This window comes from Macaca fascicularis, chromosome 3 (genome assembly GCF_037993035.2).
Source record: "Macaca fascicularis isolate 582-1 chromosome 3, T2T-MFA8v1.1".
NCBI classification, from domain to species: Eukaryota; Metazoa; Chordata; class Mammalia; order Primates; family Cercopithecidae; genus Macaca; species Macaca fascicularis.
This window is the reverse complement of record NC_088377.1, coordinates 70,163,951-70,190,633: the sequence shown is the minus strand read 5'-3', so window position 1 is coordinate 70,190,633 and position 26,683 is coordinate 70,163,951.

The window sequence follows — 26,683 nt, the reverse complement described above, 5'->3', positions numbered from 1 at the left end:
CTTTCTCCTTTTTATCTGGGGATATTTCCTTTGACTGTATATTCTTCAAAGCAATCTGAAATATCAGTTCTCAGATTCCACAAAAACAGGACTAGCAAACAGCTCCATGAAATACAGCTTTAACTCTGTGAGTTGAATTGTCACATCACAAAACTGTTTCTTAGAAAGCTTCTTTCTACTTTTTGTTTGAGTATATTTCCTTTGTCACCGCAAGCTTCATTGCGCAAAGAAATATCCCATTGCAGATTTGAAGAAAAGAGTGTTAGCAAACTGATCAATGAAAAGAAATGTGTAACTCAGTGAGTTGCACTCACTCATCACAAAGCAGTTTCTCATAACGCTTCTTTCCAGGTTTTATCTGTGGATATTTCCTTTTTCAACATAGCCCTAATGCGCTGCCAAATATCACTTTGCAGTTTCCACGAGAACAGTGTTAGCAAACGGCTTCATCAACACAAAGATTGAACTCTGTGAGATAAATTCACAGATTGCAGGGGAATTTCTCAGAAAACTTCTTTCTTGTTTTTATCTGATTATATTTCCTTTTTCACCATAGTCCTCAATATGCTCCAAATTACCGCTCTGCAGATTTCAGTAGAAGAGTGTTAGCAAACAGCTTCATGAACAGAAAGGTGGAACTCTGTGAGATGAATTCACAGATCAGAAAGAAATTTCTCAGAAAAATTCTTTATCATTATTATCTGAGGATATTTCCTTTGGCTGTAGAGTATTCAAAGCAATCCAAAATATGAGGTCTTAGATTCCACAAAAACAGGACTCTCAAACAGCTCCACTAAATACAGCTGTAACTCAGTGAGTTGAATTCACACATCACAAAGCAGTTTCTCATTAAGTTTCTTTCTAGTTTTTTCTGAGGATATTTCCCTTTCCACTGTAGTCCACCATTTGCTCTGAAATATCCCGTTGCAGATTAGATGATAACAGCGTTAGCAAAATACTCCACAAAAAGAAGGGTGTAACTGTGAGATGTATTCATACATCACAAAACTGTTTCTCAGAAAGTTTCTTTCTAGTTATTATCTGAGGATATTTCCTTTTTCACCGTATTTCTCACTGTACTCCTGAATACCCCATTTGCAGATTCCACGAAAAAAGCGTTACCAAACTTCTCAATGAAAATAAAGGTGTAAATCTGTGAGATGAATTCACGCATCACACTGCAGTTTCACAGAAGGCTTCTTTTGGTTTTTATCTGGGGATATTTCCTTTGTCACCATAAGCTTCAATGCACTACCAAATATCCTACCATGGATTCCATGAAAACAGTGTTATCAATCTGCTCAATGAAAACAATGGTGTAAATATGTGTGAAGAACTCACACACAACAAAGCAGTTTTTCAGAAAGCTACTTTCTAGTTTTTATCTCAGGATATTTCGTTTTTCACTATAGGCCTCAATGTGCTCCCAAATATTTCTTTGCAGATTCCACAAAAAACAGTGTTAGCAAACTGTTCCATGAAACGTAAGGTGTAACTCTGGGAGGTGAATTCACAAATCACATAGCACATCCTCAGAAAGCTACTTTTTGGTTTTTATCTTAGGATAATACCTTTGTCACCATAGGCTTCAATGTACTCCCAAATATCCTACTGCAGATTCCTCAAAAACAATCTTATCAAACTGCTCAATAAAAAGAACGGTGTAACTCTGAGAGTGAGTTCACACATCAAAAAGAACAGTCTCAGAAAGCTTATTTCTAGTTATTATCTGAGGATATTTGCTATGCTGCCATAAGCTTCAATACGATCCCAAATATCCGTTCTCAGATTCCCCAAAAACAGTGCTACCAAACTGATACATGGAAAGAATCGTGTAACTCTGTGGGATGAATTAACACATCACAAAGCAGTTTGTCAGAAAGCTTCTTTCTATTTTTTGTATGAGGATTTTTCCTATGTCACCATAAGCATCAGTGCGCTCTGAAATATCCAATTGCAGAATCCAAGAAAACAGTGTTAGCAAACTGGTCGATGAAAAGAACACTGTAACACTGTGAGATGAATTCACACATCAAAAAGCAGCTTCTCAGAAAGCTTCTTTCTAGTTTTTAACTGAGGATATTTCCTTTTACCCCATAGGCCTCAATGCATTCCCATATGTCCCTTTGCAGATTCTGTGAAAACAGTGTTAGAAAACTGCTCAATGTAAAGAATGGTGTGACTCTGTGAGATAAATTCACACATCACAAAGTGATTTCTGAGGAAGGTTCTTTCCAGTTTTCATCTAAGGAAATTTTGTTTTTCAACATAGCACTCAATACGCTCTCAAATATCAATTGCAGCGAAGTGTAATACTTTGTCATGAATCCACACATTACCAAGAAGTTTCTCAGAAAGCTTCTTTCTACTTTTATGAGAGGATATTTCCTTTGTCACCATAGGCTTCAGTGTGATCCAAAATATCCCTTCTCAGTTTGCCCAAAACCAGTTTTACAAATTGGACCCATGAAAAGAATCTTATAACTTTGTGAGATGAATTAAACATCACAAAGCAGTTTCTCAGAAAGCTTCTCTCTACTTCTTATATGAGGATATTTCCTTTGTCACCCTCAGCTTCAATGCCCTCCAAAATATCAGATTACAGAACCTAAGAAGACAGTGTTAGCAAACTGCTCTAAGAACAGTGTAACTCTGGGAGATGAATACACACATTGCAAGCAGTTTCTCACAAAGCTTTTTTCTCTTTTTTATCTGAGGTTATTTCCATTTTCACTATAGGCCTCAAGGTGCTCCCAAATATCACTTTACAGATTCCACAAAAACGGTGTTAGCAAACTGCTCCATGAAGAGAAAGGTGTAACTCTATGAGAGGAATTCCCACATCACAACGAACTTTCTCAGAAAGCTTCTTTATAGTTGTTATCTGAGTTCATTTCCTTTGTATAGGCTTCAATTGTATATTGTATAGGCTTCAATGTGATTCAAATTATCCCTTCTCAGATTCCCCAAAAACAGTGCTACAAAATTGCTCCATGAAAAGAGTGGTGTAACTCAGTGAGATGAATTCACATGTCACAAAGCAGTATCTCAGAAGCTTCTTCCAAGTTTTTTTCAGAGGATATTTCCTTTTTCACCATAGACCTCAACTCGATCCCAAATATCCCTTGGTAGATTCCAAGAAAATAGTGTTAGCAAACTGATCCATGAAAAGAAAGGTGTTACTCTGTGAGATGAATACATACATCACCAAGCAGTTTCTCAGAAAGCTACTTTCTAGTTTTTGCCTGAGGATATTCCCTTTGTCACCTTAAGCTTCAATGCTCTCCAAAATATCCCATTGCTGATTCCACGAAAACTGTGTTAGAAAACTGCTCAATGAAAAGAACAATGTAACTCTGTGAGATGAATTCACACATCACAAAGCAGTTTCTCAGAAAGCTTGTTTTTAGTTTTTATCTGAGGATATTTATTTTTTCACCATAGGCCTCAATGCGCTCCCAAATATCCCATTGCAGATTCCAGGAAAACAGTGTTAGCAAACTGCGCAATGAAAAGAAAGGTGTAACTCTGTAAGATGAGTTCACACATTACAAAGAACTTTCTCAGAACGTTTCTTTCTAGTTTTTATCTGATTATATTTCTTTTGTCACCATAGGCTTCAATGCATTCCAAAGTATGCCTTCTCAGATTCCCCAGAAACTGTGCTACCAAACTGATCCATGAAAAGAATCATGTAGCACTGTGAGATGAATTCACACATCACAAAGTAGTTTCTGAGAAAGCTTCTTTCTCGTTTTTATCTGACGATATTTCCTTTTTCACCATAGGCCTCAATGTGCTCCCATATATACCTTTGCAGATGCCTTGAAAACAGTTATAGCAAACTGCTCAATGAAAAGAACATTGTAACTCTGTGAGTTGAATTCATACATCACAAAGCATTTTCTCAGAAAGATTCTTTCTAGTTTTTATCTGACAGTATTTACTATTTCACCATAGGACTCAAGTTGCTGCCAAATTACTCCATCCAGATTCCACGAAATCAGTGTTAGTAAAGTTCTCCAAGAAAATAAAGGCATAAGTCCAGGAGATGAATTCCCAAATCACAAAGTAGTAGCTCAGAAACCTTTCTAGCTTTTGTCTGAGGATATTTCCTTTGTCACCATAAGCTTCAATGCACTCTGAAATTTCCCATTGCAATTTTCAAGAAAACAGTGTTAGTAAACAGCTCAATGAATAGAACAGTGTAACTCAGTGAGATGAATTCACATCACAAGGTAGTTTGTCACAAAGTTTCTTTTTGTTTTTACCTAAGGATATTTCCTTTTTCACCAGAGGCTTCAAAGTACTCCAAAATATCCTATTGCAGATTCCACGAAAACAGTGCTACCAAACTACTCCATAAAAAGAAAGATGTAACTCTGTGAGATGAATTCACACATCACAAGGAGCTTTCTCAGAAAGCTTCTTTCTAGTTTTTATCTGAGGATATTTCCTATGTCACCATAGGCTTCACTGCGATCGAAAATATTCCTTCTCAGATTCCCCAAAAACAGTGCTACCAAACTAGTTCATGAAAGGAATCATGTAACTCTGTGTGATGAATTAACACATCAGAAAGCAGTTTCTCAGAAAGCTTCTTTCTCGTTTTTATCTGAGGATGTTACATTTTCCACTACAGGCCTCAATGTGCTAAAAAACACCCCTTTGCAGATTCCATGAAAAGAGTGTTAGCATACCGGTCCATGAAAAGAAAGGTGTAACACTGTGAAATGAATTACACATCACAAAGAACTTTCTCAGAAAGCTTCTTTCTAGTTTTTTCTGAGGATAATTCCTTTGTCGCTATAGGCTTCAATGCAATCCAAATTACTCGTTCGCAGATTCATCAAAACACTGCTAACAAACTGATCCATGAAAAGAATCATTTAACTCAGAGAGTTGAATTAACATATCATCAAGCAATTTCTCAGAAAGCTTCTTTCTAGTTTTTATATGAGGTTATTTCCTTTGTCACCTTAAGCTTCAATGCACTCCAAAGTATCCCTTTGCAGATTCAATGAAAACAGTGTTAGCCAACTGCTCAGTGAAAAGAATGGTGTAACAATGTGAGATGAATTCACACATCACAAAACAATTTCTCAGGAAGATTCTTTCTAGTATTTATTGGAGTATATTTCCTTTTCACCAAAGGCCTCAAAGTGCTCCCAAGTATCCATTTGCAGATTTCACGAAAACAGTGTTCGCAAAATGCTTCATGAAAAGAAGGGGGTACACTGTGAGATTGATTCACACATCACAAAGCAGTTTCAAATAAAGCTTCTTTCTACTTTTTATCTGAGAATATTTCTTTTGACACCATAGGCTTCAATGAGATCCAAAATATCCCTTCTCAGATCCCCAGAAACAGGACTACCAAACTTCTCCATGAAAGGAATCATGTAACTCTGTGAGATTAATTCTAAAATCACAAATGAGTTTCTCAGAAAGCTTCTTTCTAGTTTTTATCTGTGGTTATTTCCTTCATCACCATAGGCTTGGATATGCTCCCAAATATCCTATTGCAGACTCCAGGAAAACAGTGTTATGAAACTGCTCAATGAAAAGAAAAGTATCACTCTGTGAGATGAATTCACACATCACAAAATAGTTTTTCAGAAAGCTTCTTTCTAGAGGATATATACTTTTTCACGATAGGCCTCAATGCACTCACAAATATCCGTTTGCAGATTCCAGGAAAACAGTTTTAGCAAACTGCTTAATGAAAGAAAAGTGTAACTTGGTGAGATGAATACACACGTCACAAAGAACTTTTCTAGAAAACTTCCTTCTATTTTTTTATCGGTGTGTATTTCCTTTGTCACCACATGCTTCAATGCAATTCAAAATATCCTTTCTCAGATTCCACAAAAACAGTGCTACCAAACTGCTCCATGAAAACAGTGGTGTAACTCTGTGAGATGAATTCACCCATCACAAAGCAGTTTCTCAGAAAGCTTCTTTCTACTTTTTGTCTGAGGATATGTCCCTTTTCACCATTTGCCTCAAAGCGCTTGTGAATATTCCTTTTCAGATTCCACAAAAATAGGGTTAGCAATCTGCTCCATGAAAATAAAGGTGTAAATCGTGACATGAATTCACACATCACAAAGCAGTTTCTCAGAAAGCTTCTTTTGGTTTTCTGTCTGATGATATTTCCTTTGTCACCGTAGACTTCAGTGGGCTCCTAAATACCTCTTCTGAGGTGCCACAAAAACAGTGATGATGGACTGCTCAACCAACAAAGAGATTAAATTCTATGACACAAATACACATATCACAAAACCGTTTCTCGAAAATCTTCTCTCCAGGTTTATCTGAAGTTGTTTCCTTTTTCACCATAGGCCCTTGGAGCTCCTGAACATCCCCTTGCAGATTCCATAAAAACAGTGCTACCAAACTACTCAAGGAAAATAAAGGTGTAACTCTGTGTGATGAATTCAACCATCAAAAAGAAATTTCACAGAAAGCTTCTTTCTAGTTTTTATCTCAGGGTATTTCCTTTTCCACCATCAGCTTCCATGTGCTCCCAAATATCCCTTCTCAGACACCACAAAAACAGTGCTACCAAACAGATCCATGAAAAGAATAATATATCTCTGTGAGATGAATTAACACAACAAAAGCAATTTCTCAGAAATGTTCATTCTACTTTTAATATGAGGATATTTCCTTTGTCACAATTATCTTCAATGTGCTCCACAATATCCCATTAGAGTTTCCAAGGAAACGGTCTTAGCACCATGCTCAATGAAAAGAACAGTGTAACTCTGTGAGATGGATTCACACATCACAAAGCAGTTTCTCAGAAAGACTTTTTTTTGTTTTTTATGTGAGGATATTCCTTTAGTCACCATAGGCTTCAATGCACTCCCAAATATCCTATTGCAGATTCCATGAAAAAAGTGTTATCAAACTGCTCAATGAAAAGAATGGTGTAGTTTTGTGAGATGAATTCACACTTCACAAAGCAGTTTCTCAGAAAGTTTCTTTCTGATTTTTATCTGAAGATATTTCCTTTTTCACTCTAGGCCACAATGCACTCCCAAATTTCTCTTTGCAGATTCCACGAAAACAGTGTTAACAACAGTTACATGAAAAGAAAGGTATAAACCTGTGAGATGTATTCACACATCAAAAAGAACTTTCTCAGAAAGTTTCTTGGTAGTTTTTATCTGAGGATATTTCCTTAGTCACCAAGGGCTTCATTGTGACACAAAATATCCCTTCTCAGTTTCCCCATAAACAGTGCCACCAAACTGATCCATGAAAAGAATCGTGTAACTCTGTGAGATGAATTAACACATCACAATGCTGTTTCTCAGAAAATTTCTATTTTTTTTCTGTGAACATATTTCCTTTGACACTATAAACTTCAATGTGCTCCAAAATATCCCATTGCAGATTCCAAGAAAACAGTCTTAGCAGACTGCTAAAAGAAAAGAACAGTGTAACTCTGTTACATGAATTCACACATTACAAAGGAGTTTGTCAGAAAACTTCTTTATGGTTATTATCTGAGGATATTTCCTTTTTCACCATAGGCCTCAATGTGCTCCCAAATAAACGATTGCAGATTCCAGGAAAAGAGTGTTAGCAAACTGCTCCATAAAAAGAAAGGTGTAACACTGTGAGTTGAATTTCCACATCACAGGAAAATTTCTCAGAAATCTTCCTTATAGTTTTTATCTCGGGATATTTCCATTGTCACCGTAAGCTTCAATGCGATCCAGAATATCCCGTCTAAGTTCCCCAATGTCAGTGCTACCAAACAGATCCATGAAAATTATTGTGTAACTCTGTGAGAAGAATTAACACATCACAAAGTGGTTTCTTAGAAACCTTCTTTCTAGTTTTCACACGAGGATATTTCCTTTGTCACCATAAGCTTCAATGCACTCCGAAATATTGCATTGAAGATTTCAAGAAAACAATTTTAGCGAACTGCTAAATGAAAAGAACAGTGTAACACTGTGAGATGAATTCACACAACACAAATAATTTTACCTGAAAGCTTCTTTCTAGTGTTTATAGGAGGATATTTCCTTTTTCATTATAGGTCTCATGCGCTCCCATATATCCCTTTGAAGATTCCACAAAAACACTATTAGCAAACTGCTCTATGAAAAGAAAGTTGTAATTCTGTGAGATGAAATCACACATCACAAAGAACTTTCTCAGAAAACTTCTTTCTAGTTTTTATCTGAGGATAATTCCTTTGTCACCATAAGCTTCAAAGCGATCCAAAGTATCCATTCAAAGATTCCCCCAAAACAGTGCTACCAAACTACTCCTAGAAAAGTTTCATGTAACTCTGTGAGATGAATTCAAAAATCACAAAGCAGTTTCTTAGAAAGCTTCTTTCTAGTTTTTGGCTGAGGTTACTTCCTTTTTCACCATAAGCTTCAATGTCCTCTGAAATATCCCATTGAAGATTCCTAGAAAACAGTGATAGCAAACTAAGCAATGAAAAGAACAGTGTAACTCTGTGAGATGAATTCACACATCTCAAAACAGTTTCTCAGAAAGATTCTTTCTAGTTTTTATCTGGTGATATTTTTTTTTCCACTATAGGCCTCAATGCACTTCAAAATATACTTTGCAGATTCCAGGGAAACCGTGCTTGCAAACTGCTCCATGAAAATAAATGTGTAACTATGTGGGATGAATTAACACATCAGAAAGTAGTTTCTCAGAAAGCTTCTTTCAAGTTTTTATCTAAGGATATTTCCTTTTTCATCAATATGATACAAAATATCCTTTCTCATATTCCCCAAAAACACTGCTACCAAAATGGTGAATGAAAAGGATCGTGTAACACTTTGAGATGAATTAACACATCACAAAGTGGTGTCTCAGAAAACTTCTTTCTAGTTTTTATTGAGGATATTTCCTTTCTCACCATAAGCTTCAATGCGTTCTGAAGTATTCCACAGCAGATTCCAAGAAAAGAGTTTTCGTCAAGTGCTCAATGAAAAGAACAGTATAACTCTGTGAGATGAATTCATACATCACAAAGCAGTTTCTCAGAGAGCTTCTTTCTAGTTTTTAACTGAGGATATTTCCTTTTTCACTTCAGGCCTCAATGTGCTCCCAAATATTCAATAGCAGATCCCAGTTAAAGAGTGTTAGCAAACTGCTCTATGAAATCATAGGTGTAACTCTTTGAGATGAATTAACACATCAGAAAGAACTTTCTCAGAAACATTCTTTCTAGTTTTTATCTGAGAATATTTCCTTTGTCACATAGGCTTCAATGCAATGCGAAATATTCCTTCTCCAATTCCCCAAAAACACTGTTACGAAACTGATCCATGAAAAGGATCATGTAACCCTTTTAGATGAATTAGCACATTACAAATCGGTTTCTCAGCAAGTTTTTTTCTAGTTTTTGTATGAGGATATTTCCTTTGTCACGCTAAGCTTCAATGAGCTGCGAAATATCCCTTTGTGGTTTCCAAGAAAACAGTGTTAGCAAACAGCTCAATGAAAAGAAAAGTGTAACACTGTGAGGTGAATTCACGTATCAAAAAGCAGTTTCCTAGAAAGCTTCATTCTAGTTTTTATCTGAGGATATTTCCTTTTTAACCATAGTCCTCAATGTGCTCATATGAAAAAGAACTTTCTCAGAAAGCTTCTTTCTAGTTTTTATGTGAGGATATTTCATTTGTCACCATAGTATTTAATAAGATTCAAAACATACATTCTCAGATTCCCCAAAAACAGGGCAACCAATCTGCTCCATGAAAAGAATCGTGTAACTCTTTGCGATGTATTTACAAATCACAAAGCAGTTTCTCGGAAGCTTCTTTCTACGTTTTGTCTGAGGATAATTCCTTTGTCACCATAAGCTTCAATGCGCTCCTAAATATCCCATTGCAGATAGCAGGAAAACAGTGTTAGCAAACTTCTCAATGAAAAGGACAGTGTATCTCTGTGAGATGAATTCACACATCACAAAGCAGTTTCTCAGAAAACTTCTTTCAAGTTTTGATCTGAGGAAATTTCCTATTTCACCACAGGCCTCAAAGGGCTCCCAAATGTCCCTTCACAGATTTCATGAAAACAGTGTTATTGAACAGTTCAATGAAAAGAACGCTGTAATGCCATGAGATGAATTCGCACATCAGAAAGCAGTTTCTCAGAAAGCTCCTTTCTAGTTTCTATCTGAGAATAATTCCTTTTTCACTAGGGGCCTCAATGCACTCCCAAATATCCTTTTGTAGATTCCAAGAAAACAGTATCAGTAAATTGTTCCTTAAAAAGGATAGTGTAACTCTGTGAGATGAATTCACACATCACAAAGCAGTTTCTCAGAAAGTTTCTTTCTAGTTTTTATCTGAGGATATTTCCTTTGTCACCATAGGCATCAATGCAATCCAAAATATCCCTACTCAGATTCCCCAAAAACAATGCTACGAAACTGCTCCATGAAAGAATCGTGTCACTCTGTGACATGAATTCCCTAATCACAAAGTATTTTCTTAGAAAGTTTCTTTCTAGTTTTTCTCTGAGGATATTTCCTTTGTCACTATAAGCTTCAATGCACTCTGAAATATCCAATTGCAGATTCCAACAAAACGGGATAGCAAACTGCTCAATGAAAAGAACAGTGTAACTCTCTGAGGTGAAGTCACTCATCACAAAGCAGATTCTCAGAAAGCTTCTTTCTAGTTTTTATCTGAGGATATTTCCTTTTTCACCATAGCCCTCAAAGCGCTTCCAAATATCCCTTCACAGATTCCATGAAAACAGTATTATCAAACAGCTCAATGAAAACAATGGTGTAAACCTGTGACATGAATTCACACAGTGCAAAGCAGTTTCTCATAAAGATATTTTCTATTTTTTATCTGAGGATATTTCCTTTGTCACCATAGTCTTCAATGCGTTCCAAAGTATCCCTTCTCAGATTCCCCAAAAACAGTGCTACCAAACTGCTCCATGAAAAAAATCGTGTAATTCTGTGAGGTGAATTCACACATCACAAAAAAGTTTATCAGAAAGCTTCTTTCTACTTTTTGTCTGAGGATATTTCCTTTGTCACCATAGGCTTTCATGCAATCCAAAATATCCCTTCTCAGATTACCCAAAAACAGTGCTACCAAACTGCTCCATGAAAAGAATCATGTAGCTCTGTGAGATGAATTCATAAATCACAAAACAGTTTCTCAGAAAGCTTCTTTCTAGTTTTTGTCTGAGGATATTTCCTTTGTCAACAAAAGCTTCAATGCGCTCCAAAATATCACATTGAAGATTCCAAGAAAACAGTGTTGACAAACTGCTCAATGAAGAGACGAGTGTACCTCTGTGAGATGAATTCGCACATCACAAAGCAGTTTCTCAGAAAGCATATTTTTGGTTTTTATCTGAGGATACTTCCTGTGTCAACATTGACTTCAATGTGCTCCCAAATATCCTATTGCAGATTCCATGAAAACAGTGTTATCAAACTGCTCAATGAATGGAATGGTGTATCTCTGTGTGGTGAATTCACACGTCACAAAGCCATCTATCAGAAGGCTTCTTCCTAGTTTGTATCTGAAGATATTTACTTTTTCACTATAGGCCTCAATGCCCTCCGAAATATCCTTTGCCAATCCCAGGAAAAGAGTGTTAGGAAACTGCTTCATGAAAAGAAAGGTGTAACTCTGTGTAATAAATTCACACATCACAAAGCCGTTCATCAGAAGGTTTTTTCCTAGTTTGTATGTTGGGATATTTCCTTTTTCACTATAGACCTCAATGCACTCCCAAATATCCCATTGCAGATTACAAGAAAACAGTGTTACCAAACTGCTTGATGAAAAGAACAGTATACATCTTAGACATGAATTCAAACGTCACAAAGCACTTTCTCAGAAAGCTTCTTTCTAGTTTTTATCAGAGGATTTTTACTCTTTCACCATAGGCATCAATGCGCTTCCAAATATCCCTTTGCTGATTCCATGACAACTGTGTTAGCAAACTTCTCTATGAAAAGAAAGGTGTAACTCTGTTGGATGAATTCACACATCCCATAGAACTTTCTCAGAAAGCTTCTTTCTAGTTTTTATCTGAGGATATTTCCTTTGTCACCATAGGTTTCAACGTGATCCAAAATATCCTTTCTCTGAATACCCAACAACATTGTTATTTTGTTTTTGTTTTTGTTTTTTTTTGAGATGGAGTCTAGCTCTGTGCCCCAGGCTGGAGTGCAGTGGTGGGATCTCGGCTCACTGCAAGCTCTGCCCCCCAGGTTCATGCCATTCTCCTGCCTCAGCCTCCCAAGTAGCTGGGACTACAGGCGCCCACCACCATGCCTGGCTAATTTTTTGTACTTTTTTAGTAGAGACGGGGTTTCACGGTGTTAGCCAGGATGGTCTCGATCTCCTGACCTTGTGATCCGCCCACCTCGACCTCCCAAAGTGCTGGGATTACAGGCTTGAGCAACCGCGCCCAGCCCCAAAAACACTGTTAACAAACTCATCCATGAAAAGGATCGTATAATTCTCTGAGGTGAATTAACACATCACAAAACTGTTTCTCAGAAAGCTTCTTTCTATTTTTTATATGAGGATATTTTCTTTGTCACCCGAAGCTTCAATGCACTCCAAAATATCCCATTGCAGATTCCATGTAAACAGTGTTAACAAACTGCTCAATGAAAAGAACAGTGTAACTCTGTGAAATGAGTTCACACATCACAAAGCAGTTTCTCAGAAATCTTCTCTTTGGTTTTTATCTGAAGGTATTTCCTTTGTCACCATAGTCTTCAATGCACTCCCAAATATCCTATTACAGATCCCTCGAAAGCAGTGTTATCAAACTGCTCAATGAAAACACCAATGTACCTCTGTGAGAAGATTCACCCATCCAAAAGTAGTTTCTCAGAAAGTTTATTTCTAGTTTAAATATGAGAATATTTCCTTTTTCAACATAGTCTTCAATGTGCTCCCAAATAACTGCTTTCAGATACCACAAAAACAGTGATGGTGATCTTCTCAATCAACAAAAACGTTACACTCTGAGATGAATATAGACATCACACAACCGTTTCTCGAAAAGTTTCTCCAAATTTTAATCTGAAGTTATTTCCTTTTTCACCATAGGCCTCTAGGAGCTCCCGAATATCCCTTTGCAGATTCCAGAAAAACAGTGCTACCAAACTGCTCAAAAAAAGAAACTTGTAACTGTGTCTGCTAAATTCACCCATCACAAGGAAATTTCTCTGAAAGCACCTTTCTAGCTTTTATCTGTGCCTGTTTACTTTTTCACCATCAGCCTCAATGTGCTCCCAAATGTCCATTCTCAGACTCCACAAATACAGTGATGACCAACTGCTCAATCAACAAAATGGTTTATTTATATGAGGTGAATATATCACAAAACAGTTATCCAAAAACCTTCTCTCCAGTTTTGATCTGAAGATATTTTCTTTTTCACCATAGACCTCAATGAGTTCCGAAAAATCCCTTTGCAGATTCCCCAAAACCAGTGCCACCAAACTGCTCAATGAAAAGAAATGTGTAACTCTGTATGATGAATTCACTCATCACAAAGGAGTTTCTCAGAAAGCTTCTTTCTGGTTTTCATATGAGGATATTTCCTTTGTCACCATAAGCTTCAATGAATTCCAAAATATCAGATTGCAGATTCCAAGAAAACAGTGCAAGCAAATTGATAAATGAAAAGGACAGTGTAAATCTGTGAGATGAATTCAAACATCACAAAGCAGTTTCCCAGAAAGATTCTTTCTGGTATTAATCTGAGGTTACTTCCTTTTTCACCGTAGGCCTCAAAGCGCTCCCAAATATCCCTTTGCAGATTCCATGAAAACAGGTTTAGAAAAATGTTCCATGAAGTGAAAGGTGTAACTCTGTGAGATGAATTCACACATTACAAAAAACTTACTCAGAAAACTTCTTTCTAGTTTTTATCTGAGAATAATTCCTTTGCCACCATAGGCTTCAATGCCATCCAAAATTTCCCTTCTCAGATTCCCCAAAAACAGTGTTATGAAACTGCTCCATGAAAAGTATCGTGTAACTCTGTGAGATGAATTCACAAATCACAAAGCAGTTTCTCAAATATCTTCTTTCTAGTTTCTGTCTGAGGGTATTTCCTTTTGCACCATAGGCCTCAAGGTGCTCGCAAATATCACTTCAGAGATTCCACAAAAACAGTGTTAGCAAACTGCTCCATGAATAGAATCGTGTAAATCTGTGAGATGAACTCACATAATACAAAGCAGTTTCTGAGAAAGCTTCTTTTTGGTTTTTGTCTGAAGATATTTCCTTTGTCACCATAGGGTTCAATGCGCTCCCAAAGATCCTAAGCAGATTCTACGAAAACCGTGTTATCAAACTGCTCAGTGGAAACAGCAGTGTATCTCTGTGAGATGAAATCACACATCCAAAATTAGTTTCTCAGAAAGCGTCTTTCTAGCTTTTATCTGAGGATATTTCCTTTTTCACCATAATCCTCAATGCACTCCCACATATCACTCTTCAGATTCCACCAAAATAATGTATGCAAACTGCTACACGAAAAGAAAGGTGAAACTCTGTGAGATGAATTTGCACATCACAAAGAAGTTTACCAGAAAGATTCTTTCTAGATTTTATCTGTGGATATTTCCTTTGTCACCATAGGCTTCAATGCATTCCAAAATATCCTTTCTCAGATTCCTCAAAAACAGTGCTACCAAACTGCTCCATAAAAAGAATGGTGTAACTCTGTAAGAAAAATTCATAAATCACCAAGTAGTTTCTCAGAAAGCATCTTTCTAGTTTTTGTCTTAGGATATTTCCTTTTTCACCATTTGCCTCAATGCACTCGCGAATATCCCTTTACAGATTCCATGAAAATAGTGTTAGCAAACTCCTCCATGAAAAGAAAGTTGTAAATCTGTGAAATGAATTCACACATCACAAAGCAGTTTCTCAGAATGATTCTTTTTGGTTTTTGTCTGAGGATATTTCGTTTGTCACCATAAGCTTCAATGCACTCCCAAATATCCCTTCTCAGAAAACACAAAAACAGTGATGCCAAAGTCCTCCCTCCACAAAAACGTTTAGCAATGTGAGATGAATGCACACATCAGAAAGGATTTTCTCCAGAGGCTTCTCTCCAGTTTTTACCTGGAGAAATTTTTTTTCACCTTAGGCCTCTATGTGCTCCCAAATATCCCTTTGCAGATTCCATAAAAACAAGTGTTACCAAACTGCTCAAAAAAACAAAGGTGTAACTCTGTGTGACCAATTTACCAATCACAAAGAAATTTCTCAGAAATCTTCTTTCTAGTTTTTATTTCAGGATATTTCCTTTTCCACCAGTGACTTCCATGTGCTCCCAAATACCCCTTCTTGGATCCCACAAAAACAGTGATGCCAAACTGCTCTCTGAAAAGAAAGCTTTACTTCTATGAGATGAATGCACACATCACAAAGGATTTATCAGAAACTTTCTCCCTGGTTTTTACGTGAAGATATTTCCTTTTTCAACCTTGGCCTCTATCCGCTCCGAAATATCCCTTTGCATATTCCACAAAAACAGTGTTACCAAACTGCTCAATGAAAGAAAGATATAACTCTGTGAGATGAATTCACCCATCACAAAACAGTCTCTCAGCAAGCTTCTTTCTAGTTTGTATCTCAGGGTATTTCATTTTTCACTATAGGCGCCTCTGTGCTCTGAATATCCCTTTGTAGGTTAAATAAAAACAGGGTTACCAAATTGTTCAATGGAAAGAATGGTTTAACTCCGGGATTTGAATTCACCCATCACAAAGAAATTTCTCAAAATGTTCCTTTCTAGTTTTTATCTGTGCATATTAACTTTTCCACCATCGGCCTCAATACACTCCCAAATATCCCTTCTCAAACACCAGAAAAAGAGTGATGCCAAACTGCTGAATCAACAAAATGGTTTATCTCTATGAGTGAATACACACATCACAAAACTGCTTCTCAAAAACCTTCTATACAGTTTTTATCTGAAGATATTTCTTTTTTCACCATAGGCCTATATGAGCTCCTGGAAGTCCCTTTGCAGAGCCCCAAAAACAGTGGTACCGAATTGCTCAATGTAAAGAAAGGTGCAACCCTGTGAGATGAATTCACTCATCACAAAGCCGTTTCTCAGAAAGCTTCTTTCTAGCTTTTGCCTGAGAATATTTCCTTTTTCACCATAGGCTTCAATGTGCTCCCAAATATCCTATTTCAGTTTCCACAAAAACAGTGTTATCAAACTGCTCAATGAAAACAACAGTGTATCACTATGAGATGAATGCACACATCCAAAAGTAGTTTCTCAGAAAACTTCTTTCTAGTTTTTATCTGAGGATATTTCATTTTTCACCATAGGTGTCAATGAACTCTGGAATATCCCATCTCAGATTCCACGAAGATAGTGTTAGCAAACTTCACATTGAAAAAACAGTGTAATTCTGTGAAATGAATTCACACATCACAAAGAAATTTCTCAGAAAGTTTCTTTGTAGATTTTATCTGAGGATATTTCCTTTGTTACCATAGGCTTCAATGTGATCCAAAATATTCTTTCTCAGATTCCCTAATTACAGTGCTATCAAACTGCTCCATGAAAAGGATCGTGTAACTCCATGAGATGGATTCACAAATCACAAAGCAGTTTCTCAGAAAGCTTCTTCCTAGTTTTTCTCTGGGGATATTTCCTTTTTCAATGTTTGCCTCAATGCACTTGCGAATATCTCTTTGTAGATTCCACGAAAATAGTGTTAGGAAAACGCTCCATGAAAAGGGAGGTGTAAATCTGTGAATTGAATTCACACATCACAAAGCAGTTTCTCAGAATTTTTCTTTCTATTTATTTTCTGCAGATATATCCTTTTTCTGTATAGGCCTCAGGGCACTCCAAACTATCCCTTTGCAGATTCCACGAAAACCAAGTTAGGAAACTGCTCTATGAAAAGAAAGGTGTAACTCTGTGAGACGAATTCACATATCACAAAGAAATATCTCAGAAAGATTCTTTCTAGTTTTTATCAGAGGATATTTCCTTTGTCACCTTAGGCTTCATTGCAACCGAAAGTAACCCTTCTCAGATTCCCCAAAAACAGTGCAACAAAACTGATCCATGAAAAAAAATCCTGTAACTCTCTGCGATTAATTAATACATCACAAAGTGATTTCTCACAAAGCTTCTTTCTAGTTTTTGTCTGACGATATTTCCTTTGTCACCATAGGCTTCAATGGGATCCAAAGCATCCCTCTCATATTCCCCAAAAAGAGTTGTATCAAACTGTGCCATAAAAATAAAGGTGTAACTTTGTGAGGTGAATTCACATATCACTAAGCAGTTTCACAGAAAGCTTCTTTTTTGTGTCTGATGCTATTGCTTTTGTCAACAAAGGCTTCAATGTGCTCCGAAATATCCTATTGCAGATTCCACAAAAACAGTGTTAGCAAACTGCTCCAAGAAAAGTGTGGTGTAACTCTGTGAGATGAATTCACACATCACAAGGCATTTCCTCACAAAGCTTCCTTCTAGATTTTATCTGAAGATATTTCCTTTTTCACCATAAGTCTCAACTCACTCCCAAATATCATTTTGTAGATTGCACGAAAACTGTGTTAGCAAACAGCTCCATGAAAAGAAAGATGTTACTCTATGAGATGAGTACACACATCACAAAGAAATTTCTCAGAAAGTTTCTTACTGGTTTTTATCTGATTATATTTCCATTGTCACCCTAGTCTTCAAGGTGATCCAAAATATCCCTTCTCAAATTCCCTAAAAACAGTGATACCAAACTGTTCCATGAAAAGAATGGTGTAACTCTGTAAGATGAATTCACACATCACAAAACTGTTTTTCAGACCACTTCTTTCTAGATTTTAACTGCAAATTTCCGTTTTCTCCATATTCCTCAATGCTCTCCAGAATATCCCATTGCAGATTCCATTAAAAAAGTGTTAGCAACCTTCTCAATGAAAGTAACTTGGTAACGCTGTGAGATGAATTCGCACATCATAAAGCAGTTTCACAGAGAGCTTCTTTTTGATATTTATCTGAGGATATTTCCTCTTTCACCATAGGTCTCAATGCACTCCCAAATAACCCTTGGCAGATTCCATGAAAAGAGTTTGAACAAATGGCTCCATGAAAATAAAGGTGTAACTCTGTAAAATGAATTAACATATCACAAAGGACTTTCTCAGCAACCTTCTTTGTAGTTTTTATCTGAGGATATTTCCTTTGTAACCATAGGCTTTGATGAGATTCAAAATATCCCTTATCAGATTTCCCAAAAACAGTGTTGCCAAAGTGCCCCATGAAAAGAGTGGTGTAACTCTGTGAGATGAATTCACACAACACAAAGCAGTTTCCCAGAAATCTTCTTTCTAGTTCTTTTCTGAGGATATTTGCTTCGTTACCTTAGGCTTCAATAATATCCAAAATATCCCTTCTCAGACTCCCCAAAAACAGTGCTACAAAACTGCTCCATGAAAAGAATGGTGTAACCCTGTGAGATGAATTGACACATAACAAAGTGGTTTCTCAGAAAGCTTCTTTTCAGCTTTTATCTGAATATATTTCCTTTTTTACCATATTCCTCAATGAGCTCTGGAATATCCCATTGCAGATTCTAGGAAAAAAGTGTTAGCAAACTTCTCAATGAAAGGAACTTTATGACTCTGTGAGATGAATTGAAACATCACAAATCAGTTTCACAGAAAACTTCCTTTTGGTTTTGATCTGAGGCTATTTCCTTTGTCACAATAGACATCATTGCGCACCCAAATATCCTATTGCAGACTCCAAGCAAACAGTGTTATCAAACTGCTCAATGAAAATAATAGTGTAACTCTGTGAGATAAATTCACACATTGCAAAGCAGTTTCTCAGAAAGTTTCTTTCTAGTTTTTATCTAAGGATATTTCCTTTTCATTATAGGCCTCAATGTTCTCACAAATATTCCTTCTCAGATTCCCCAAAACAGTGCTACCAAACTGCTCCATGAAAATAGTCCTGTTACTCTGTGAGATGAATTCACAAATCACATAGAATTTTGTCAGGAAGTTTCTTACTAGTTTTTGTCTGAAGATATTTGCTTTGTGAACCTAAGCTTCAATGTACTCAGAAGTATCCCATTGCAGATTCCAACAACACAGTGTTAGCAAACTCATAGAAAACAGTGTAACTGTGTGAGATGAATTCACACATCAAAAAGCAGTTTCTAAGAAGACTTCTTTTTTGTTTTTATCTGAGGGTATTTCCTTTGTCACCATAGGTTTCAATGTGATCCAAATTATCCCTTCTCAATTCCCCAAAAACAGTGCTACCAACTGCTCCACAAAAAGAATCATGTAACCTTGTGAGATGAATTAACACATCACCAATCAGTTTCTCAGGAAGTTTCTTTCTAATATTTTTCTGAGGTTATTTCCTTTTCCACCCTAGCCTTCAATGCACTCCCAAATACCCTTCTCAGACAGCACAAAACAGTCATACAAAAGTACTCCCTCAACAGAAATGTTTAGCTCTATGAGGTGAATGCACACATCACAAAGGAGATTCTCAGAAAGCTTCTCTCCACTTTTTAACCTGAAAATATTCCCTTTATCACCGCTGGACTCTGGGCACTCCCGAATATCCCTTTGGAGATTCCACATAAACAGTGTTACTGAACTGCTCAGTGAAAAGAAAGGTGTAACTCTGTGAGATGAATTCACCCAACACAAAGCAGTTTCTCAGAAAGATTGTTTCTAGTTTAAATATGAAGATATTTCCTTTTCACTGTAGGCTTCAATGTGCTCCCAAATATCTCCTCTCAGATACCACAAAACAGTGATGCTGAACTGCTCCATCAACAAAAAGTTTAAGCTCTATGAGATGAATACACACATCAAAAAACCACTTCTCGAAAATCTTCTCTCCAGTTTTTATCTGAAGTTATTTCCTTTTTCACCATAGACCTCTAGGAGCTCTCAAATATCCCTTTGCAGATTCCTTAAACGGAGTGCTAGCAAACTGCTCAAAGAAAAAAATGGTGTAACTCGGTGTGATGAATTCACCCATCACAAACTAATTTCTCAGAAAATTTTTTTGTATTTTTTATCTCAGGATATTTCCTTTTCCACTGCAAACTTCCGTGCACTCCCAAAAAACCCCTCAGACACCACAAAAACAGTGCTACCAAACTGATCCATGAAAAGAATCCTGTAACACTGTGAGATGAATTAACACATCACAAGTTGGGTTCTCAGAAAGCTTCTTTCCAGTTTTTATATGAGTATATTTCCTTTGTCACTATCAGCTTCAATGCACTCCATAATATCCCATTGCAGATTCCAAGAAAACAGTGTTTGCAAACTGCACAACGAAAAGAACAGTGTAACTCTGTGAGATGAATTCACACATCACAAAGCAGTTTCTCAGAATTCTTTGTTTTGGTTTTTATCTGAGGATATTTCCTTTTTCCACCAGTGGCTTCAACATGCTCCCAAATAACCCTTCTTGGACACCACAAAAACAGTGATGACAAAGTGCTCCCTGTACAGAAATGTAGAGCTCGATGAGACAAATGCACACATCACAAAGGAGTTTCTCCAAAAGATTCTCTCCAGTTGTTACCTGAAGAATTTTCTGTTTTCACTTCACACCACTATGAGCTCCAAAATATCCCTCTGCAGATTCCACAAAAACAGTGCTAAGAAACTGCTCCATGAAAAGAATGATGTCATTCTGTGAGATAAATTGACCCATCAAAAAGCAGTTTCTCAGAAAGCTTCTGTGTCATTTTTATCTGAGGATATTTCCTTTTCCACCATAGGCTTTTATTCCCTCCCAAATATCCCTTCTCTGACACCACAAAGACAGTGATGCCAAAGTACTCCCTCAACAGAAACGTTTAGCTCTATGAGATGAATGTACACATAACAAAGGAGTTTCTCTGAAAGCTTTTCTCCAGTTTTTACCTGAAGAATTTTCTTTTTCATCTTAGGCCTCTATGTTCTCCTAAATATCCCACTGCAGATTCCACAAAAACAGTGCTACCAAACTGTGCAATGATAGAGTGGTTTACCTCTGTGAGAAAATTTACCCATTACAAAGTAGTTTCTCAGGAAGCTTCTTTCTAATTTTTATCTGAAGATATTTCCTTTTCCACCATAGACTTCAATGCGCTCCCAAATATCCCTTCTAAGACACCACAAAAACTGTGATGCCAAAGTGCTCCCTCAACAGAAATGTTTAGCTCTCTGAGAAAAATGCACGCATCACAAAGGAGTTTCTCAGAAAACGTCTCTCCAGTTTTTACCAGAATATATTTCCTTTTTTGTCATTGGACACTATGCGCTCCCAAATATCCCTTTGCAGATTCCAGAAAAACGGTGTTACCAAAGTGCTCAATGAAAAGAAAGATGTAAATCTGTGAGATGAATTCACTCACCACAAAGCAGTTTCTCAGGAAGCTTCTTTCTAGCTTAAATCTGAGGATATTTCCTTTTTCACCGTAGGCTTCAATGTGCTCTGAAATATATACTCTCAGATACCACAAAAACTGTGATGCCAAACTGCTCAGTCAACAGAAAGGTTAAACTCTATGAGATAAATAGACCCACCAAAAAACTGCTTCTCACAAAGCTTCTCTCCAGTTTTTATCTGAAATTATTTCCTTTTTTACCGTAGACCTCTAGGAGCTCCCGAATATCCCTATGTAGATACCATAAAAACAGTGCTACTAAACTTCTCAAAGAAAACAAAGGTGTAACTCTGTGTGATGAATCCATCCATCACAAAGAAATTTCTCGAAAAGATTCTTTCTAGTTTTTATCTGATGATATTTCCTTTTCTACTATCCACTTCTTTCTAGTTTAAATCTGAGGATATTTCCATTTTCAGTACTGCAGATTCCATAAAAACAGTGCAATCAATCTGCTCCATGAAAAGAATCGTGTAACTCTGTGAGATGAACTCAAAAATCACACAGCAGTTTCTCAGAAAGCTTTTTTTTAGATTTTGTCTGAGGATATTTCCTTTGTCACCCTAAGCTCCAATGCACTCAAAAATATCCCTTTGCAGATTCCAGGAAAACAGTGCTAGCAAACTGCTCCATGAAAAGAAAGGCGTGGCTCTGTGAGATTAATTCACCTATCACAAAGAGCTATCGCAGAAAGTTTCTTTCTAATTTTTATCTGAGGATATTTCCTTTGTCACCATAGGCTTCAATGCGATCCCAAATATCCTTTCTCAGATTCAACAAAAACAGTGCTACCAAACTGCTCCTTGAAAACGATCGTGTAACTCTGTGAGATGAATTAACACATCACAGAGCAGTTTCTCATAGAGTTGTTTTCTAGTTATTATTTGAGGATATTTCCTTTTTCAAATAGGCTTCAATGCACTCCCAAATATCCTATTTCAGATTCAGTGAAAACAGTGTTAGCATACTGCTCAATGAAAAGAGCTGTGTAATTCTGTGAGATGAATTCACACATCACAAAACACTTTCTCAGCAAGCTTCTTTTTGGTTTTTATCTGATTACACTTCCTTTCTCACCATAGCACCATAGGCTTCAATGCACTCCCAAGTATCCCATTACAGATACCATGAAACCAGTGTTATCAGACAACCCAATGAAAGTACGGTGTATCTCTCTGAGATGAATTCACACATCACAAAGCAGTTTCTCAGACAATTTCTTTCTAGTTTTTTTCTGGGGATATTTCCTTTCTCACTATAGACTTCAATGTATTCCCAAACATCCCTTTGCAGATTCCACAAAAACAGTGTTAACAAACTGCTCAATGAAAAGAAAGGTGCAATCCTGTGCGTTGAATTCACCCATCACAAAGAACTTTCTCAGAAAGCTTCTTTCAATTTTTTATCTGAGGATATTTCCTTTGTCACCATATGCTTCATTGCGATCCAAAATATCTCTTATCAGATTCCGCAAAAACAGTGCTACCAAACACTCCATGAAAAGGATCATGCAACTCTGTGAGATGAACTCACACATCACAAAGCAGTTTCTCAGAAAGCTTCTTTCTAGTTTTTATATGTGGATATTTCCTTTTAAACCATAGGCTTCAATGTGCTCCCAAATATCCCTTCTTAGACACCATAAAAACAGCAATGCCAAAGTGCTCCCTCAACAGAAAAGTTTAGCTCTATGAGATGAATGCACAAATCACAAAAGATTTTATCTGAAAGCTTCTCTCCAGTTTTTACCTGGAGAATTTTCTTTTTTCACCTTAGGCCTCTATGTGCTCCAAAATATCCCATTACAGATTCAACAAAAACAGTGTTACCAAACTGTTCAATGAAAAGAAAGATTTAACTCTGTGAGATGAACCCACCCAACTCAAAACAGTCTCTCAGAAAGCTTCTTTCTAGTTTTTATCTGAGGGTATTTCCTTTTTCACCATAGACTTCTCTGTGCTCTGAATATCCCTTTGTAGATTCCTCAATATCAGGGTTAACAAGCTGCTCCATGAAAAGAGTAGTTTACCTCTGGGAGATGAATTCACCAATAACAAATAAATTTCTCAGAAAACTCCTTTAGAGCTGTAATCTGTGCATCATATTTACTTTTCCACCATCAGCCTCAATGCATTCCCAAATATCGTTTCTCAGACACCACAAAAACAGTGATGCCAAACTGTTCAATCAGCCAAATGGTTTATCTCTCCTAGATGAATGCACACATCACAAAATAGTTTCTCAAAAACCTTCTCTCCAGTTTTTATATAAAGAAATTTTCTTTTTCACCATCAGCCTCTATGAACTCCCGAATATCCCTTTGCAGATTCCCCAAATACAGTGCTACCAAACTGCTCAATGCAAAGAAAGGTGTAACTCTGTTAGACGAATTCATGAATCACAAAGCAGTTTCTCATAAAGCTTCTTTCTAGTTTTTGTCTGAGGATGTTTCTTTTGTCACTATGGGCCTCAAGGCTCTCCCAAATATCCCTTTGAAAATACCAGGAAAGCAGTTTTAGCAAACTGCATTATGAAAAGAAAAGTGTAACTCAGTGAGGTGAACTCACACATCACAAAGAACTTTCTCAGAAAGCTTCTTTCCAGTTTTTATCTGAGTATATTTCCTTTGTCACCAATGGCTTCAATGTGATCCAAAATATCCCATCTCAGATTAAACAAAAATAGTGCTACCAATCTGATCCATGAAAAGGATCCTGTAACTCTGTGAGATGAATTAACACATCACAAAATGGTTTCTCAGAGAGCTTCTTTCTAGTTTTTTATGAGGATATTTCCTTTATCACCATAAGCTTTAATTCACTCCTAAATATCCTATTGCAGATTACAAGAAAACAGTGTTAACAAACTGCTCAATCAAAAGAACAGTGTAACTTTGTGATGTGAATTTACACATCAGAAAGCAGTTTCTGAGAAAGCTTCTTCTAGCTTTTATGTGAGGATATTTTCTTTTTCACCATAGGCCTCAAAGAGCTCACAAATATCCCTTTGCAGATTCCAAAAAAAAAAAAAAAAAAACAATATTAGCAAACTGCTACATGATAAGAAAGGTTCAGCTCTGTGAGATGAATTCATAAATCACAAAACAGTTTCTCAGAAAGCTTCTTTTTGGTTTTTGGCTGAGGATAATTCCTTTGTCACCATAGGCTTCAATGCACTCCCAAATATCCTATTGCAGATTCCACAAAAACAGTGTTATCAAATTGCTCAATGGAAACAACATTGTAACTAGGTGAGATGAATTCATACATCACAATGCAGTTTCTCAGAAATCTTTCTAGTTTTTAATTGAGGATATATTCTTTGTCTCCATAGTCTTCAAAGTGACCCAAAATATCTCTTCTCATATTCCCCCAAAATGGTGTTAAAAATCTATTCCATGAAAAGAATGGTGTAATTCTGTGAGATGAATCCATATATCACAAAGATGTTTCTCAGAAAACTTCTTTCTAGTTTTAATCTGAGGATATTTCGTTTTCCACCATTTTAATCAATGTGCTTCCCAATATCCCATAGCAGATTAAACGAAAAAAGTGTTAGCAAACTTTTCAATGAAAAGAACAGTGTAACTCTGTGAGATGAATTCTCATATCAGTAAGCAGTTTAACAGAAACCTTCTTTTTGGACTTTTATCTGCGGGTATTTCCTTTATCACCATAGACTTCAATGCACTCTGAAATATCCTGTTACAGGTTTCACGAAAACAATGTTTTCAAACTGCTCAATGAAAAGAACAGTGAAACTCTGTAAGATGATTTCACACATCACAAAGCTGTTTTCCAGATGGATTCTTTCTGGATTTTATCTGAGTAAAGTTCATTTTTCACTATAGGTGTCAAAGGGCTCCAGAATATCCCATTGCAGATTCCACGAAAACAGTGTTAGCAAACTGCTCCAGGAAAAGAAAGGTGTAACACTCTGAGATGAATTCACACATCATAAAGAACTTTCTCAGAAAGCTTGTTTCTAGTTTTGATCTGAGGATATTTACTTTGTCACCATAGGCTTCAATGCAATCCAAAATATCGCTTCTCAGATTCCCCAAAATCAGAGCTACCGAACTGCTCCATGAAAAGATTGGTGTAACTCTGCAAGATGAACTCTTACATCACAAAGCTGTTTCTTAGAAAGCTTCTCTGTAGTTTTTATATGCGGATATTTCCTTTTAAACAATAGGCTTCAATGTGCTCCCAAATATTCCTTCTCAGACACCACAAAAACAGTGATGCCAAAGTGCTCCCTCAATGGAAACGTTTAGCTCTGTGCGATGAATGTACACATCACAAAGGAGTTTCTCAGAGCTTCTTTCTGGTTTTTACCTGAAGATATTTCCTTTTTTGACATTGGATTCTTTGCACTCCCGAATATCCCTTTGTAGATTCCACAAAAACAGTGCCACCAAACTGACCAATGAAAAGAAAGGTGTAACTCTGTGACATGAATTCACTCACCACAAAGCAGTTTCTCAGAAAATTTCTTTCTAGTTTAAATTTGAGGATATTTCCTTTTTCACCATAGGCTTCAATGTGCTCAAAAATCACTCCTCTCAGATACCACCAAAACAGTGATGCAGAACTGCTCAATCAACAAAAAGTTTAAACTCTTTGAGACGAATACACACATCACAAAACCATTTCTCGAAAAGTTTGTATCTAGGATTATCTGAATTTATTACCTTTTCCACCATAGGCCTTCAGGAGTATCGGAATATCCCTTTGCAGATTCCATAAAAACAGTGCTACCAAAATGCTCAAAGAAAACAAAGGTGTAACTCTGCGTGATGAATTCACCCATCACAAAGAAATTTCTCAGAAACCTTCTTTCTAGTTTTTATCTCAGGATATTTCCTTTTCTACCATCAGCTTCCATGTGCTGCCAAATATCCCTTCTCAGACACCACAAAAACAGTGATGCTAAACTGCTCTCTCGGCAGAAAACTTTACCTCTATGAGATGAATGCACATATCACTAACGAGTTATCAGAAACTTTCTCTCCAGTTTTTACCTGAAGAAATTAGCTTTTTCAACCTTGGCCTCTATCCACTCCCGAATATCCCTTTGCATATTCCACAAAAACAGTGTTACCAAACTGCTCAATAAAAAGGAAGATTTACCTTTGTTAGACGAAGTCACCCATCACAAAACAACCTCTCAGAAAACTTCTTTCTAGTTTTTTTTTTTTGAGGTTATTTCCTTTTTCATCATAGGTTTCTATGT